The sequence below is a fragment of the Schistocerca gregaria genome, chromosome 4 (genome assembly GCF_023897955.1).
Source record: "Schistocerca gregaria isolate iqSchGreg1 chromosome 4, iqSchGreg1.2, whole genome shotgun sequence".
Lineage (NCBI taxonomy): Eukaryota > Metazoa > Arthropoda > Insecta > Orthoptera > Acrididae > Schistocerca > Schistocerca gregaria.
In genome coordinates, this window is record NC_064923.1 from 363,367,821 (window position 1) to 363,387,158 (window position 19,338).

Consider the following 19,338-nt stretch of genomic DNA (forward strand, 5'->3'; position numbering starts at 1 on the left):
ACAGCGATAATAATATGCCATGACATCGGGTCACAACTGGTTTGAAGACCATTCTGGAAGGTTCAAGCGAATGGTTTGACCACCCATATCGCCCAACGTGCATCCTGTCGAACATTTATGGGACATAACAGAGAGGCCAGTTCGTGCACAAACTCTTGCACTGGGAACGTTTTCGCCACTATGGGCTACAAAGGCAGTATGGCTCAAAACTTCTGCACGGGACTCCCAACGACTTGTCGAGTCCATGCAACGTAAAGTTGCTGCACTAAGCGGGGCAAAAGGAGGTCCGACACGATATTAGGAGGTATCCCGTGACTTTTGTCACTTCACTGTACAGTGGTATGATGTATTGCATCACCTTTTATAATCCAGTACTTTTTTTTAGTAAAAGTTGAGTATCTTATGTAAATTGGCTTGATTTCCCTCTGTTTCTATAAGAAGCAAAAATATATAATAATCTCTCTCAATTTTATTTTATTGTCTTGATTTACTTATTTAAAGTGACTTGTTATTTACATTTGACAGTTTCTTAAAGACTGGGTGGAAGTGCGTATGTCATCTGATCTGCTTTTTCTTCTGGACTATGTTAATTTCAGAAGAAAGACTCTGTTGATTACTGTGGCGTCACTAATTTCCATACAGTCTTGCTTTGGTTCAGTTGATGACAGACAACGGGACGTGAAAGTCTTTTCAATATCCTATCTTGTTCGACAGTAGACTCCCTTTTTCTACCTCTTCCTTTCTCACGATCAACATTTTATTTCACCCTGCATTTTCTCAGTATCCTCGAAATTGTAAGCTGATTAAACTCTTAGAGGATACCTCTTACCTGCCGAGAAGAAATGAACCATAAACAAGTATAGCAGCTTTTTTCTTTGCTGTTAATTCCACTCATCTTCCTATCTTTTCACTTCAGGTACCAACACAAAATGACTGTATAAATACTGCTACATTGTAGATGACAACAATGGCAACAAACAGTTGGATGTTACTGGAAAAAATTGATAGGAAGCGAAACAATAAAGGCAAAAATACGATATTGTAGTGCCTGTGTTATTCTGTTACGATGCAAAGTTTCTTTGGACGGCGACTACAGCCGTTACGAAATACATTAAATGAATTCGCATTTGCGAATAATGACAACCATCAGGTATAGAACGGAATGACAATGAATATTTGTGCCGAACCGGGACTTGAACCTGGATTTCCAGCTTATCGGGAGCAATCGCCTTACCACTTGGCTATCCTCGAGCGACTCACGGCCGTATGTAGACAACCTTGCGTCTATGACCTGTACTCGTACATACATTATGCTTACTCCCGTACAGGTCAGACGTTGTGCTTATGTTGCTTGTCCGGTATCGGCAGATAAATACGATATTGCAATGCCTGTGTTATTCTGATTACGATGCAAAGTTCCTTTGGACATGCAGCCAAATGGTAAGGTGACCGTTCGCGATAAGCGGGGAATCCGGGTTCGAGCCCCGGTCCGGCACAGATTTTCATTGTCATTCCATTCTACAGCTGGTGGTTATCCTTATTCGCAATTAAAAATTCATTTAAGGCAAGAATATCTAACCGACGATTTAACAACAGTGGACTGGTATAAATTGAAGTAAACACCCGCCGAAGACAAAATTTTTAATGCAGTTTTGGCGACGCAATAAGTAATTCCACCATTGTATATAAATAAAAGACATGCAAGTCATAGTAACAATAAACTGCCCTATACTGCTTAATACAATTTATGCTCGCCCCAGATAAATATTAGCAACCAAATTACCAAGAAATTAAGTTGCTGCTTCCTCAGCAACATAGTTATGACAGGGAAGGCCTATTATGTCAATTAACTGATACTAATTAAAGTATGGATAACCTGCATCCATAGCCGAGATCGCTATCGCGCGCTTCAGAGGTAAACCATTTCGAATGCTGGTGGAGGATGAAGTTTTCTCGACCAATATTTGGCCTGCAAGGCAGGAAGAATTGGTTGCGTGAAGTTCCTGATCACCAGTCTTTACCCTAATGCCCCCGGATTAGATTCCCAAACTCACCACATGAAGTTAGGGCACGTGACACTGTTGATAGTGATCCTTCTATCGGAGATGAAGCTTTTGCGCCCCTTCGTGCTGTTCAAGATGAATACGTTATGTGCCGACGCTGGGTTTCATTCTCTCCCTTCTCTTCATTTTCATCTACAGCAAAACAAACCCAGTAATAGACTGTACAAGCAGTCATCACAGTCATCCACACGACACATGCACACTTGACACTTCGCAAGCCGGAAGATGGCGACGGCAAACCATCTCCACTGGGACTTTGCCAAGAACGGCGAGGCACCCATACGCTATTTCCTGAGCTTCCACTAGTTTAACCTGGAAAGTATGGAGGCAGCTGTTTGTAACGGAATACTTGGCTAACTCTAAACCAACTTCGATGTGTACAATTACCTCCTTTCTGCGTAACTGTTATGGTGTAGAATTGATTTAGTTATTTTGTGTAAGTCAGTGCAGATTGCTACGTGTGGTTTGAAATACGTACGCAGGCGTCGATCACAACCTACAGCTATGATAATGTAACGTAGCAGTTAAATGTAAATGTCATGTGACAAGGGCCTCCCATCGAATAGACCGTTCGCCGGGTGAAAGTCTTTCGATTTGACGCCACTTCAGCGACTTGCGCTTCGACGTGGATGAAATGAACGTACCAGTTAAAACTCTGAATATTACTTTCGGAACGCCACCTATATTTCGAGCGCGAGTAAATGCGCCTTAAATATACGTCGCGTGACGTAATCTCAATACGCAGGCAAAGAGTTATTTATTATTAATGGAAATATTACGCTCTTTCAAGAAATGACAACGTAACTTAAATTCCAACTAACCCAGAGATAATATAGAGCATGAAATAATTTCTTTTCCAAGGAAACTAATCTAATGTTACGCACAAAGAAAGAAAGGTGCAAACACCTATGTATTATTGAAATAATTGCAAAGAATTTCTTTAACTACCTCTTTAAGAATTGAGTTAACTTTTAATCCTTTGACTTACATGAAAATATTTTAAACCAGAGGTGAAGCCTCACGTACGCCTTGCAGTGTTAAATATCTGAATAACTTTCGTAACCGAAAAGCATTGAAGCGTTCTCGTAACCAAAAATATTAAATAACTTTAATATTGAAAACTGACTGTAAAAATTCTTAAAAGCACTTGGGATTATTTTCCTTTGCGAGCTTCACTCGCAAACACTGAAATATTCTTTATTAAACGTAATGGCTGACTCAGCGCCGCCGAAACAGTCGAAACCATACGGGCGGTCGACAGCAGTATTATTATCTTCAAGGAAATTTCATGTGAAGAGAGAAGTATTTCTGAATGAAACGTAAGACAATTTCAATTAACAACGTATTACAACTTTAAAACAGTTGTACAGACAGTGAGTTGTACATCGAACCACAGGCGAGAGAGAACAAACAGAAGAAAAACAAAACAAATAGGGGTGAGCAACATGCCTCTTCTGTATATATATATATATATATATATATATATATATATATATATATATATATATATATATATATATATATATTACAATTGAAGTTCCAAGCTTTCAAGGAACGTATTGAAATATCGTATTCATTATCTATGAGATTAATGGAAAATATTTACAATATTTGTCACAAGATATTATCAAACTCGACAAAATGCCTCATAATATTACAGGCATTATTTTCTCGGTTAACATTACATTCATATCAGTTGAATAAATACGCGTCGTAGATGACACCACACATGTCAAAAAGTAGCAAATATTGTTACAGTTAACGATGATAAGAGGGCAAAATACCAAAAAAAAAAAAAATTCAAATGTGTGTGAAATCTTATGGGACTTAACTGCTAAGGTCATCAGTCCCTAAGCTTACACACTACTTAACCTAAATTATCCTAAGGACAAACACACACACCCATGCCCTAGGGAGGACTCGAACATCCGCCGGCACCAGCCACACAGTCTATGACTGCAGCGCCCGAGACCGCTCGGCTAATCCCATGCGGCGGCAAAATAGCACAAAATACACTTCATTCAATCAAGCTTATGTTTAAAACTTTCCAAAAACTCCTAGTTATAACACAGGGCTTATATAAGTGGTTCACTTGTTTCCAAGGTCTGTATTTTCCGAAGTATTACGCTTAATGTGCAAATATGATCGAAACATGAACAGAACCATAAACTTACCAAGTTTGCTTTCTGCACTCTGCAAATTTTCTATGAGTCACGCGACACACATCCAGGTGGTAACCAAGTTGTTCGTACCTTATGTAGCAACATCCCGTCGGTGGTCATCACAGCAGCACTGAAGAGTTCTCTGAGCTGTTCCAGAGCTCTGTACGGTATGTAATGTACCCTAAAGGAAAAAGACACTAGGCGTTAGGTCAGGTGGCCTGCGGGCCAGCCGGACAGCGCCACGTCATCTTCACTACTACGTCCAATCCAGCGATGAGGAAGTTCGTCTGTTAGGTAGTGACGAACATCGATGCCCCTCAATGACGATGCGCCCCGTCGGTTTGGAAGATGAAATTCTTTGACTGAGTAGTCACTTACGGAAAAACCACAACTACAGCATACCGTGGCAAGAAGTACCCGTCACAGTCTTCTCACAGAAAGCAAACGGCACACACATTAGCCTTCGGTGAACCTTGTTAATGTACCACAACTTCATAAGGGCGTTCAGTGTCCCACCGTCTCACATTGTAGGGATGAAACTTTCCAGATAAATGGAAGATCGCTTTGTCGCTGAAAAATCACCTTGAAAGCGAGATATTCATCCTCAAGTGCTTTCTGCACTGCGATACAAGACTGAAGACGCCAACCATAATCTTCTGGTTTTAATTGTACTAGCTGCAACGATACGGTTCGAAATGTAACTAACGTAGCAAAATCTTCCATGCAGTTTGCTGCGGTACTCCAAGTTACTGTTTTGCGCGAACCTTTGATTTTTTGGACTGTGAACGAAACTTTTCCTCACCGTCTCCACAGATGCAACTGGCACACTTGCTCGACCGTTAGTTTTCTCTTCACCGAAACAACCAGTGTTCCTAAATTGTCGATACCGGCAGACAATGAATGCTCTGTTTATATGACGTGTCTTGTCCACAATTCCTTCTGAACGCACTCTGCACAGTTGTAAAAGATAAACATCTCGCATATTCCAATACACAAAATCACTTTTTTTACCTGTCTCACCACATTGTCAAGGCAGTGCACTGGGGTTTCCATCTTCCCCGATGTGTCGGGACCGTCGCTGTTATGGACCTTCTTGTCTCGACATCCCGACCAGACCTAATTTTGTCCCGTTTTTGCTCAATGCTGTTACGAGCTTGGCTCAAGGAATGACGTAAAGCCGTGTATTAGCGCAACATGTAAATGCAGCCTCAGTTTAAATTATGTCAGCAAGTTTATGTTAACAAAGTCGACTCACAGATGGCGTTGTATGTTGCGTATCCTGTATCGACGATGCAAACACGTTCTAGATGTAATGCCATCATTCGAAAACATACCAGACTTCTCGACTAGTACAGGCAGGAACCATTTAAGCAGCGCCACGTGGAAGAATCGGGCCGCTGAATAGCGATCTGAAAAGACTGTTCTTTCTAAACTTAATACGAACAATGAGTGCAAGTTAGTGATGTTTGAAGTGTTTACTACGGATATATAGGCATGAAGTGTGTAGTGACGTGTACTTTAGTCATCAAAGTGATGCCGGCCGGTGTGGCCGAGCGGTTCTAGGGGCTACAGTCTGGAACCGCGCGACCGCTACGGTCATAGGTTCGTATCCTGCCTCGAGCATGGGTGTGTATGATGTCTTTAGGTTAGTTAGGTATAAGTAGTTCTAAGTTCTAGGGGACTTATGACTTTAGCAGTTAAGTCCCATAATGCTCATAGTCATTTGAACTTAAGTGTTGCTCCCGACCGTTTATCGACGAAAAACTTATCATAGCTCACGAAAAAGGTTAACGATGGAAAGGAAAGCGTTAGTTTTCGGATGATTATACAAAAGAGATCTGTAGCTGTTACATCTCAGTAACTCACGGAGGTAAAGCAGATGTGAGGTATCATATTTCTACGAAGAATCATACAAACATATTTGCGGTAGCATCTACATCAAAATCTATTTCTACATTCACGATTAAATAAGATAACCAGGAAGAATTGCTCGTTGTTGATGCAGAACTGACAACAGCTTATAAAGTTGTCAAGCATCATCAGTCCTTCAGTTTTCTTGACCGTACAGTAAATCTGAATGCCGCAATGTACCCTGACTCTGAAGTCACCTCAAAGCCGTCTACAGTCAGGGCCAAAGCTACAGCTGCTTTAAAAAATATTCTCGCACCACACTCCGTGTACGAACGCATAAAACAATTGCAAGAAGTTTCGCTACATGCCACAGGCACCGACGCATCGAACCACAAGGCTGAAAAGATGTTTCCTTTAGTTGTTGAATACTGTACTAAAACTGACCGAATCCAACAGAAGCTGTTGAACATTGATTCGCTGAAAAATCAAACATCGGAGACAAATGCAAAATTTTGTCTAGACACTAATACGTTGATGTCAATCATCAAACGCCGGCCGCGGTGGTCTCGCGGTTCTAGGCGCGCAGTCCGGAACCGTGCGTCTGCTACGGTCGCAGGTTCGAATCCTTCCTCGGGCATGGATGTGTGTGATGTCCTTAGTTAGGTTTAAGTAGTTCTAAGTTCTAGGGGACTGATGACCACAGCAGTTGAGTCCCATAGTGCTCAGAGCCATTTGAACCACTTTTTTTTCAATCATCAAACTCTTCTGTCTCACGCAAAATTAAGATGGCTGTCATTAATACCAGCAGATGAGAGAATTTTCTAAGTTTTGGATATCATTAAAACAATTTTTTGACGCTCAAGACAGGCCACCTAAAATAATTACAGATTTTTTCATTAGTCCGATCACAGAAATTTACGTTCTACAGCCAAACTTGGCTCTGTTTGATATAATATATAAAAAGTGTGGAGAGGGATAAAGTCTCTGTAACTGAAATAAGAAATATATTGATTAACGCTTAAAGCTGACTATATGAAAAGAAAACCTCCAAAACCAAGACGAATATGCGCAAATTAATGAATGAGAACCCTAACCAAAAAATAATTAATTTGGTTTCAAAATTTGGGGAAGAGACAATGGCTTCCTACACCAAAGCGTTTGATTAATTAGAGAAATGGGCTATCTCTTTCAGCATATACCAAGTACTGATTGGATGACGCTATGTAAAACCGCAGATTGAGTGATGGTTGAAAACATCATTATACACCAGACTAAAATTGGAGTGAAGCTTTCAGGTAACAATTGTTTTCAAGAATATATTCAGGAATATCTGAGCGTCTTTGGAAGAATGGAAGTCTAAACAATCCGTGGAAAATAGGTGGATGTACTTTCTTAAGGACTCCAAAAATCCTGAACACAAATACCAACTGCTAAAATTATGCGAGTATTTATTTTCTAATCTCGCACACAACACCAATGTGGAAAGAGTATTTGCTCTGACGTCGGCACAGTGAACTGTTGAAAGAAATCGACTGCTGCCAGAGTCTGTGGAATCAGTATTACAGTTCCAGCTTAACTACAAGCTGACGGCATGCAGTTTTATAAATAGGTAAAATAGGAAAAAAGACTTGCTTAAAAAGGTGAAATTTTCCGAAAAATATGGTTTGTCAAATACTTCTGCAGCAACAAGTTCCATGCAGTTGTGTTCTACATAAGAAGTAATTATATTAAATAAATTTCTTACTTCATTTCCACACCCCCATCTCACAGTCTCCCGACGAAGTCCCAGCTAGATATGGCAACCCTACACCGCACGTTTAACGCCAACTGGTGGGAACAACTGCAAACTCGATGACTTTACGGTTCTATTCTTGCGTCAGTCGTATTTTTTGGAAAAGAGTTTGGAAAATGTAGAAGAATGAAAAAGAATGAATCGTACATGAAAATTTTATCCTGTAGCCAACGTCCATTACCAATTACCCAAAAAGCTCTAATGTGCCACTATGTTTTTATTCGGTTACTAATTCTTTTGGGAGAGTGATGAAAATATTAACTAGGGTTTTTGGTTTGTTACTTACAATGAGCTGCTGGTCATGAACTTCAAAATCGGTAATTATTAATTCCAATATAGACAGTAAATTTATTTGGTTATGAATCGATGTGCGCAAAAATTGAAAAAATAAGAAACTTGCACTCTTCCTTTAAGCAATAGTGCATTTTTGTTTAATTGCAGTTTCCACAAAAAGGGAAACTGCCTGAAAATAGTTCCTTTCGATGACACTGAGTGAACAATTCCTACATGAGCCAACAATCTCCCATGTTAACTCTAAGTCTGTGAAGAAATCTTCAGCTCCATATATAACTGGATATTGCTTAACAGAGCATCTACACAGTCCGGTGATAATACTGTAACCACCGCCTACGTTCGACATCAAAGTGCAATAACAACTCACGGACAGCAGATGGCATCATTAGCAGTGGAAGAAATATAAAGCGTGTCTACATAAAGCGTGTCCGGGAGGACGCAGAAAACGTTCTGCCGTTTTCGTAATGCGGAAACGGAGCGATTTTTCTGATGTTCAAAATGACATGATAATTGGCATTCGGGCCGAGGCTAGAAGCATTTTCGAAACGGCTAAGTTTGTAAACTGTTTTCGTGCTGTCGTGGCAAATGTATATCTTTCATGGCAAAGTGGCGATATCCAAAACCGGGTGCTGAGGCTACTGTGGGGCTCCACGGGTCATAGATGACAATGGTGAACGTCAATGTAGAGATGTGTGCGGGCAAGCAGACGTACAACGGTTGAGCAACTGACCGACCAGATAAACCAAGCGGCTAGTAACAGTGTCTGCTCAACGACCTTATGGGCCTCTGTAGCAGGCGCCTGGTTTGTGCAGCCTTGGCGACTGCTAGAATTAAATTTTCACTCTACAGCGGAGTGTGCGCTGATATGAAGCTTCCTGGCAGATTAAAACTGTGTGCCGGACCGAGACTCGAACTCGGGACCTTTGCCTTTCGCGGGCAAGTGCTCTACCAACTGAGCTACCCAAGCACGACTCACACTCCGTCCTCACAGCTTTAATTCCGCCAGTACCTCGTAGAGCTGTAGAATGAAAATTTCAGTCTAGAAACATCCCCCAGGCTGTGGTTAAGCCATGTCTCCGCAAAATCCTTTCTTCAAAGAGTGCTAAATCTGCATGATTCGCAGGAGAGCTGTGAAGTTTGGAAGGTAGGACACGAAGTACTGGTAGAAGTAAAGCTGTGAGGACGGGGCTTGAATCGTGCGTGGGTAGCTCAGTTGGCAGAGCACTTGCCCGCCAAAGGCAAAGGTCCCGAGTTCGAGTCTCGGTCCGGCACACAGTTTTAATCTGCCAGGAAGTTTGGTGACTGCTGTTCGTCGGTGACGAAGGCACGCCAGTCCCACGACTGCACGTCCACTGGGTGGCACAGGTCGTCTTTCTCAGATGTCTCGCGTTTTGTGCTCCGTCGAACAGATGGCCTTTGACGTGGATGGTGTGAAACGTCTGAAGTGAACACCCTGAAACAATCGACGGGAGAGTCCAGACTGGAAGAGGGAGCCTTAAGACCTGGTTGTGGCTGGGCGGGGCGATCGTCTGCATTCTCTCATTCACTTACCGAAAGTCCACCTACCTCGATATACTTCTTTCCGACGTCCCTTCACTCTGTAGTAGCAGATACGTGCTAGGCAGTGTAAAGCAGCGTTGATTAAACCACTACCTAATACCTACCACACAGAAGACGCGTAACTCGAGTTGAAAATCAGTTCCTGAAAGTTCATTTTTAAAAAATCGGGCATTCGGAAGATGCAGTCTACTTGCAGAAAGCATTTAAAATTAGATTGAATCTGCTGTTTATTCACATGCAAACACATGAAATGGCTATGAAGTCCGTATTTAATATAGTAATGCTCTTTCATTAAAAGTTCACTGTCTGTTCAACGTAGTTTCACCCGAAAAGCAGCCAGAATTCGCAAGTCCGACCCGACAAGTTCTGACGTTCTACCAGGTACCGACCCAAAATTATACTCGAGTTAAACATTTGGTTGTTTCAGTGGTCGTCTTCGAAAGAAGTGCTCGCCGAAGTATTCCGTATAGGGGGCGAAACATGCCACGCGGAATTGTTAGTACGGAAATTTTACACGCTCATAACTTTCAAACTATTTAATTTTGAAACACCAAACTTACTCTAAAATGTTCGTAACTCCAGTCGCTTCAGTCACGAGGTATTCAAAGGGCAATTAACTCACTATTTCTTCATTTTTCAGAGTATTTTTACGGAGCTATCTAACATGGTGTTATCCGTAGGCCTGTTAGCAAGCGACTATCTCTAACTACTCTAGTCACTGCTCACTCCACTATATTCCCGCGGGAACAGCTTAATTCTGATTGGTTGTTGATCAAAACGACCAATCAGAATGTTCGTTCCAGATCATTCCCGCGTCAAAATTGCCTTATCCAATCAGTCATCTGATAGAAATTAAGGTCATTAAAATTTCAGTTTCTAGTATATCGTTTAATCAAAATAAGTGAAGTACGAAATTAAAAAAATAAACTTATTCCGCCTCTATCTTTCATTCTGGCTTCTTTTATACAAAAGCGTGCTCACACCGACATAAGTTATCTGAATCATGGTTGCACCATAACTTTCCCATGGTCTATTTGTACAAGGGTTTATGAAAAATGACATATTAAGTTTTAATATATGTTCCACATACACTCTCTCAATCATTCTCACGCACTCACACAACAAAATATAATCAAATAATAATTCTGACTGATTTTTGTATTACGTAATGCAGTGACTGAGGTTTAAAAAAATAAAATTCTAATTAATTGATTTTTATGCACTGGTAACTTTTTAATGGCTTCAAATGATAATGAAAGTCAATCTGTATTTGTTTCTAACATTGTTTTTTAAAAAAAGTTGGTTTTGAGACTTTTAGGTAATTTTCTTTATCACCGACACTAAAATAAATAAGAATCTGAAATTTTGACAGCATCATTCCATTAATAACAAAAGGATGTGTACCAAATTTGAACAAAATCGGAAAATAACTAATATGGATTATTTAGATTCGTAGATGGTATGAATCTTCGTATTGACTGACTGTTACGATAGCAGTTCTCACGGCAGACAGCGTCAGTTGCACTGTGAGTAAGGCGACCATAAAGAAAAACAAATAGCCATCCTGCACCCACCGTACCAAACGGCTGCGTGCCTTACTGCAACGAACGTCATCCCGTAATAACTTGAGACGTTACATGGGAAATGTCTTCGTGGCATTCCCTGGGTGATCTCGTCATTTTGGAAGTCGCAATGGATCAATAAAAGTACGAACGAAATTTACTTTTGGTCGGCACAATCCCGTCTACCAGTAGGACAACGCAACGTGTCACACAGCTCGCAGTGTAAGCCCGTGGTTCGCAGAGCACTAGGTTCAGTTTTCCGTACTCCCATCGCCACTAAACTCCCAGGATTTAAATCCAGTCGATGACCTGTGGGACCACCTCGACCAGACTTCTCACGCCATGGATCCTCAGCTTAGAAACAGGGCAGCTGGCCACGGCATTGGAGTCAACAAGGCTCCATATTCCTGTCTGTACCTTCCAGAACCTCACTGACTCACTTCGTGCACGTCTCGCGCTGCGAAAGGTGATTGTTCGGGCTTTTGACAGGTGCTTACATTGATGTGAGCTTCCTAATAAAGGAAGGAAGCTTGACATTAAACGTCACGTCGACGACTTGGTCAGTAGAGATAGAACACAACTTCGGATTGGGGAAGCAAAGGGGGGAGTCCAGCCGTGCCATTCGAAAGGTACCACCACGGGTGTACAGGAATCTGAAATGCCTTTCTCCCGAACGTGAGTCCCGTGTGCTAACGAAGACAATCTATAATAATATAAATAGCCTCTACGAAGTAACGAAACGTACTCGTGATATTTGTTCGACTGACGCTATCGGCTGTAAAAATTAAAGCACACAGAGAAAATGACCCGAGTGAATCCAAGCTGGGAGGATGTGTGGAACAAGGCACCAGCAGCAGAACTGCAGGAAGACGGCTTACACGCTGCCCTATCTGCGCTCCTTCTTGTGAAATCAGAGGAGTTAGTGTTCTACAAGGCTCCTTGATTGACGGATCGTCAGATGTAACGGAAATATGTAGATAAATGCTCTAACGCATCGTCTGTGCCGAAAGACACGATATTAGCGTTGACAGAGTTCAAACATACTCTTTGGAAATAATTTGCCTTAACGTGATATTTTGACTAGTAAATGGCATCCTGTAACGGCAACGACCTGATACGGACGAAGACCATAGAGGAGGGTCGTAGGCAGCGGCGAGCAGGTACTGGACTACACAGAACTTCTGGATGACCGTAACACGCCATGTGGAATTGTCGACAGCGCTGGTTCGACACTAGAACATTGCAAGGCAAGGACTTACATGCATCAGTAGTTAGACAAACTTTCCACTGAGGTTTTCCCATATCACGTATCGAAAATTGCAACATTTACTAACACAAGTGCAACTACTGAAACATCACACATTAATGATCCAATTAAAATAACACATTATGCGCTTCAGGGCGCTGTAAATAGGCAATTATGTGACACTCCATCGCGGACGTTGAAATGTCCGCCACAGGTAGTTCCAAAAGTAAAGTCCCAATTGAAGGAAAGTTTATCTGAATTAAGAAACACAATTAGTAGACACGTCTTGAATAGGCAATAACAAAATAAGCTCTTCTTGTTGATTCCAAACAGTCCACTTGTCTCATATTGGAGAAAGCTAAGTTCTTAAAGTTCTTAGCGATGTTAGTCGAAAATAAAGTCCAAAATAAACTCTTCTAAACTGAACACGATAACAGTCCATCTGGTTGAAGAAGAGGAAAACCAAAGTTCTGAATTAAAAATCTTGGTGCACTAACAATATAAACCAAGTCCGATCAGAAATATGTCATACCCTTTGTATAGAGACGAAGTCAGAGTAAAGTTCATGATTGACTTGATACAGAGGTAAAGTGTGACTGACGTCCTGGATACGCTTAATATAGAGACAAAGTCCTTGTAAGGTCCATGACAAAATTATGTGAATCCATCGTGTCTGTTCTTTCGGACATAACCCGGAAGAATAGACACGACACATTCATATAACTGATTAGGCTCGATAGGCAATGAATGCACCACCTTCAGTGTGGATGCACAGTTACCTGCGGCCTCCTGCGGGAATCTGAGAGCAGCGAGCCGAACATGGAGGACGTGGGCGGGGACTACGGGTTGGTGGTGCAGGATGGGAATGTGTGTCGGCTGTTGGCCGCACCGGAGCAGTCCGCGCAGTTGTGATAAACGCTGCGTTCGGATGGCAGAGTGGTTACTGCAACTGCATAGGAAGCAGGAGATCCCGGTGTAATATCTCTTTATATTCTGTTAATCATCCCTGCACTATTCTATGAGTGAATTAAGTTTCCTACTTGACCATCTATATATTCGCAGAATATATGCGCAAAGTAGTACTGTACTAATACTGTTCCATGAGCGCATAATTACTCTTTGTAATATTGTCTCTGGTGTGTGTTGAGGGGACTTATAGGATCTTCTCTGTGCCGAATAGCCGCATTGAATAACTGTAATTTTGCTGTCGAGATTACTGGAAGAAAGATATTGGAAGTATATTGTATGCTAATCAAGAGAATATATACTGAGCATTTACATCCAAGGTGTGTAATGAATTTCATGATACATGTATTCTCTAATTGGAAATTTGCACGGAGGTGTCCTTGCGTTGGTAGCCAGAAGGGAACTTCCGATGAATTGGAAACGAACCTGCAATTATTAGATCCCAGAGCTCCATTATTTCATCGGATAATTAAACTCTATCAAAGCAAACTTTCCTCTTGATCTGAGGTTTCCCGACTGACTACGCAACGCAAGAAAAACAAGACATTTTATTTACACAGGATTGTAGATCGCTTCGAATCATCGAGACTTCCGATTCTGATTAAACAAGTAAAGCTTAATTATAACTTTCTTGAGCGACTGTGATGACTGTGATATGGCTGCTTATGAATGAGATCATTAATAAAATACTAATAACAAACTTTCCACCTCACCAGCAACCAATATAATCACAATACTAATTAAAATTATATTGGCGCCAGTGTGGCAGGACTCTCTTGGATTATTCTATAATACATGTTTTTTCTGTTTCATGATAAACTACGAGAAAGAGCTAGAACTAAGCTGCATAGATATCCTGTGCTGACAGTAAAGGTTGCCGACAGGAAAGGTTTCACCTACTAGACACGAACTGCACTCGAGATAAAGGCCGGAACAAACCAATTTTTAATTTTGTATTTAAAATAGAATTAAAAGTATCTTGGAAAGAAGTTTTTCAGAGAGTAGTTAGCTTGTAGAATTGTAATGTTGTATGATTATTATTTCGTGTGTGAGCATTTAACTTGACTACCTCAGTGAATTAATCTGAACGTTAAACTTGGTTAAGGCATTAATTTTGAAACAATATTCAGTGATTTATAAACTGTGGTAGATAATTATTTCATGGTATTAACTAGAGGTGCATATAAAATGTCCATGCATCAGCAACAAGACGTACAAGAGCCTTCAGCTGTGTGCGCCGAAGCAGAGGCCCCAGAGAGCAGTTCTGTGACTGTTGTGGATAGCGGTAGCAATATAGAAACCCCCGCTGGTTCAGACAGTGTTCGTACGAAACAAGATCAAAATGTTGTGGACCCGTTAATTGTGATTATGCAGCAGCTATCCCTCTTAGCAGAAGGGCACACCGAAGTCAAACGAGAATTATCAGCATTATCAGCAGCACAGTCTGACCTGCATAATAAATTAAAGGAAAATCAAACCGAATTAGAGAATCAATTAGGAGAAAGCTTTAATGAACTAGACCACAGGTTAAATACCAAGACACAGGAAATAAAAGAACAGCAGAAAGAACCGAACAAAATCTCATTGCTCAAATTGAGCAGGTCCGTCAGCAATGTCAAGAAACTACCAGTAAATTAAAGGCGGAACTAACCGAATATGTATCTATCAAGGTAGACACGATACAAAAACAATTCGAACTTGTTCCTCAATTAATGCAAGCACAAGAGGACATGCCGTAGCTATGATACCTGAAGTAATAGAATCACAAGACAATCTAAAGAAGCAGTTCGACGAAGTCAAGGGAAACCAGACGAATGTTGGACATAGAATCAATGTACCTACCAGAAAATTTTCAGAAATAACATTAGAACGGCAGAATTTTTCTTCTGAAAAGGTAGAAGAAACAGTGAAAGTAGCTTTGCAGTCGATTTCTGATAGTTCCGAAGAGAATATCTTTAACAAAGGGTTGAAGGAAGTCCGTGACTAACTTGGTGAGGAATCATCAGTAAACACTTCCGGGCTAAATAGCCGTGGTCGATCTGTAGAACTTCCTCAGGGAGAGGAAGAAAAAAATGTTTAAGCAAAGACCAGTCCAAATCTTTAATCCTGATAAAAGGAATGTTCATCCTGTAGTTTTCATTAGAAGCTTTAGAGGACTATTTCCACGATCTTGGACAGAATGGCAAAAGATTAGTTTTGTGTCAGGATATATTCAAGGATCAGGAGCATTGTAGGCATCTGAGCAAATTCGTCCTGTAAAGTATATAAAGAATTTGAGCAGGCCTTTCTATCAAAATACTGGTCTGCTGGAATACAAGAAAGACTAAGGCAGGAAGTGTTATATCCTGAGCCTTTCTCATTCTCTAGAGGATCCCTAAAGAAATATTTTGAGAAATATATTGACAAATCATTATACTGGGACGTACCAATTCCTTTACCTGACATACCCAGAATACTTAAATCCAGATGAATATAAAGAATCAGCTTTTGTAGATAAATGATAAGGACTTAGACTCGTTTTATGACCACTCTTGATCTCATTGATTTAATTGAGGAGGACGATCAAAGGTCAAGAGAAATGTTCCATCAAGTAAGACCGATTGAAGCAAATCCGAACTACACTAGGAAAGGCAATTATAGTAACAGTAATAATAATCATGACCAACGATCTTATCGGCGAAGACTTAGAAAAGGATTAAATGGAAACAACAGTTATTACAATAATGGAAATTTCAATAACAGTGCAGCGAGGGGCAGTTTCAGGAACAATAGAAATTTTAATCGGTTTGATCCTTTGAATGGGAATGCAAGACAGTTCTACCAACAGTAGCAGAATAATAACAATAACTACCACAAACCAGTCGAGGCAATACGGACCAAATTCACCTCAACAGACACACTGGAATCACGACTCACCACAACAACCGATCATTACTGAAAAATTTGACGATACAAATAGAAATCGTAATACAAATCAGCCAAACTAATCGTGGCCGCAACGTGCCTCGGAGGAGCGCTCAGGGGATCTGTTAGGGGCGAGTCAGTAAAAGTACAAATGTTACGATATAATGACGGTGAGTTATTAACTGAAGAGTTGACGAAAGATTTAACAATGTGTAAGAATGAAAGATCGAGAGTTCCTGTATCGGAGGTATTTGTCTAAATTGAGGAGAATCCAACGAATGTAATACTAGACACCGCCGCTTCCGCCAGTGTCATCTCAGGCGATCATTTTAGGAGAATTGTTAAGAAGAGGAAGGTACCAATTTTACCGGCACAAAACGGTAAAATCATCGTAGCTGTAGGAGCACGCTCTCCCAATGTCAAAGTACAAACCCAATGGGAGATGAAGATGGGAAATGTAGCAATAAGATGCACGTTCTTGTAATACGGAATTTGTTAGTGGATTGTATTCTTGGTACAGGGAGTATGCAGGAGTACGATTGTAAGATTGATTTTTCGGAAAGGAAAGTTAATTTTAGAATAAATGGAGGAGAGATAGCACTAGATTTAAATAGAAAGAAGACGGTGCATAAGAAGTATGGTCGCGCTGCCACCATTCAATTAATTGTACTACAAACGGTTGTTGGAAGGATTTTTCAAATAATTCGATTCAGAATGAAGACTTTAATCGAACAGCAATGCTTAAAGCCAGTGAATCAAATTAGCTTACCGTGGAACAAAAGCAGCAGCTTCATCATCTGTTAGTGGCTTATGAAGATGAGAAACCGGGAATTATCAGAGGGTATATTTGCCACCTGCAAGTAAAGCCACGTCAAACTTACTGTCACACGAACTATCCGATCCCCAGGCGATTAAAAGAATCTGTTCAAAAGGAGATAAATAGAATGCTAAAATGGGACCTGATTGAGCCATCAACGAGTCCATATTGTTCCCCGTTGTTTGTCGTTCCAAAACCTGGAGGTGACGTAAGATTAGTTCTTGATGCGAGAGAGATCAATAAAATAATAGTACCTGTGAGAACCCATTCAGAAAATACTGATGAGTTAATTCAAAATTTTCAAGATGTTTCGTACTTGACTAGTGTCGATCTGAGAAGTACTTATTGGCAAGTCCGCATGAATGAAAAACGGATTGAGACGTTTCATCTCGGAGAAAATGTTTTATTGAGGCGACACTTGCATTCCTCGAAACTTAGAAAGAACACCAAGAAATGGAATCTTATATATACCGGACCGTATGTTATTGTCAGTATACCAAATCCGGGATCATACTTGTTGAGCTATCCCGATTCAAAATGGGTAAAGGGTTTATTCCCGCATAATGATATCAAGAAAGTTTTTGAAGGATCTTAGAACTTCGACCCCGGACCTGATGAAGAATCAAGAATGGATATATATATATATATATATATATATATATATATATATATATATATATATATATGTGTGTGTGTGTGTGTGTGTGTGTGTGTGTGTGTGTGTGTGGTGGATAGGTTAAGAGACAGTGAGATTACTCCTGTGATAGTTTAGTATAATCTTTAGAATAGATATCAGACTGTAGCATTTGCTAGTGTGTGTACGTATTGACTGTAAGTAACAGTCCTAGCGAGTGTTAATGTGTAGTTAAAGTGCACCTGCATTCTCTCAATACATAACAATCATATGAACATGGCATGTGAAACTTTAAACGTGGTAATTATGTACGGAAGTACGTTGAAGGGAGGACGTTCGCGGTAAAAACAAGTGAAGCGTGAACTGAAACTACAGTCGATAATATCACCGCAACGAACGGTTAGGGAGATTCGCTGGTCGCTCGAGAGAAAATTTATTATATTTAAAAGTTCTCATTACGCATTCTTTTTCAGTTGAATTAATTTAAGAGTTGGATTTCTTGTGTTTTCATATTATTGACGTGATTGTTGAAAATATGTTCTCCATTAATGTTCATGAGAGAATGACAAAGATTCTGCGAGTGGATGCTGAGCTAAATGAGCATACATCACTATTAATGCTGTTTAATTGCAGGTGGATCTGTAGATCAAATAACTATAATAACAAAGATCAAATTTTTTCAGATATTTGTACTGGAAGAATATAATTGTATGTTTATTCGATGACACATGCCTAAATTTTAAAGTTTTCCTCATGTATGAACTTGAATTTTATCCATAATTTCGTACTTGAAAACAAAATTCGGACAGATTCAGTGTCTTATTTCCACCTGAGCTATATAAAATCGAAGCTTAGATTAAGAAAATTTTTGTGAGGAATACATTCGGTACGTGCTAGAGCAAAATTAAATTAATACAGTTTCTTTTGCAGTACTTTGGACGATCTGCAGTTGTGCTTCCAAACAACTTTAGAATTGAGGACGACAATAAAATTCGCAATTTTCAGGACCAACGGATATTCCAGTCCAGTACAGATGGAAGAATAAATGAATCAATTCCGACTTTGAATTCAACGATGAAATATGGACTTCAGTGCCTTAATCCACTTTCTTCCAGGGATTTATTCAGTCAGAACCTTTTCTCACTGCACTTTAAACCTGTTCCATGTTCACGTCCCTGACCATCTGTTCCTGAGACCATCTTGCTGCTTCTACGGCACATTACCAGCTTCTATCCTGTACCGCCACACATCGCCTGTCCTCCGTGCCGCCTCCACCAAACGCTGTACGTCGCCTACCCGCTGTCCGTACCCAGTGTTCCTGTTTCATCGGCTCCACTACGAGATCTCCGCCTACACCGTCCAAAGAAGAAATTTTTTTAAAAAAATTTTGAAACACTGTTGTAAAGATTTTTGTTGGCGATGAGGCACTTTTTTATCTATCTCATCTACCAAGTTTTTATACATTTCAAAATCACTTTGTTTAAGCT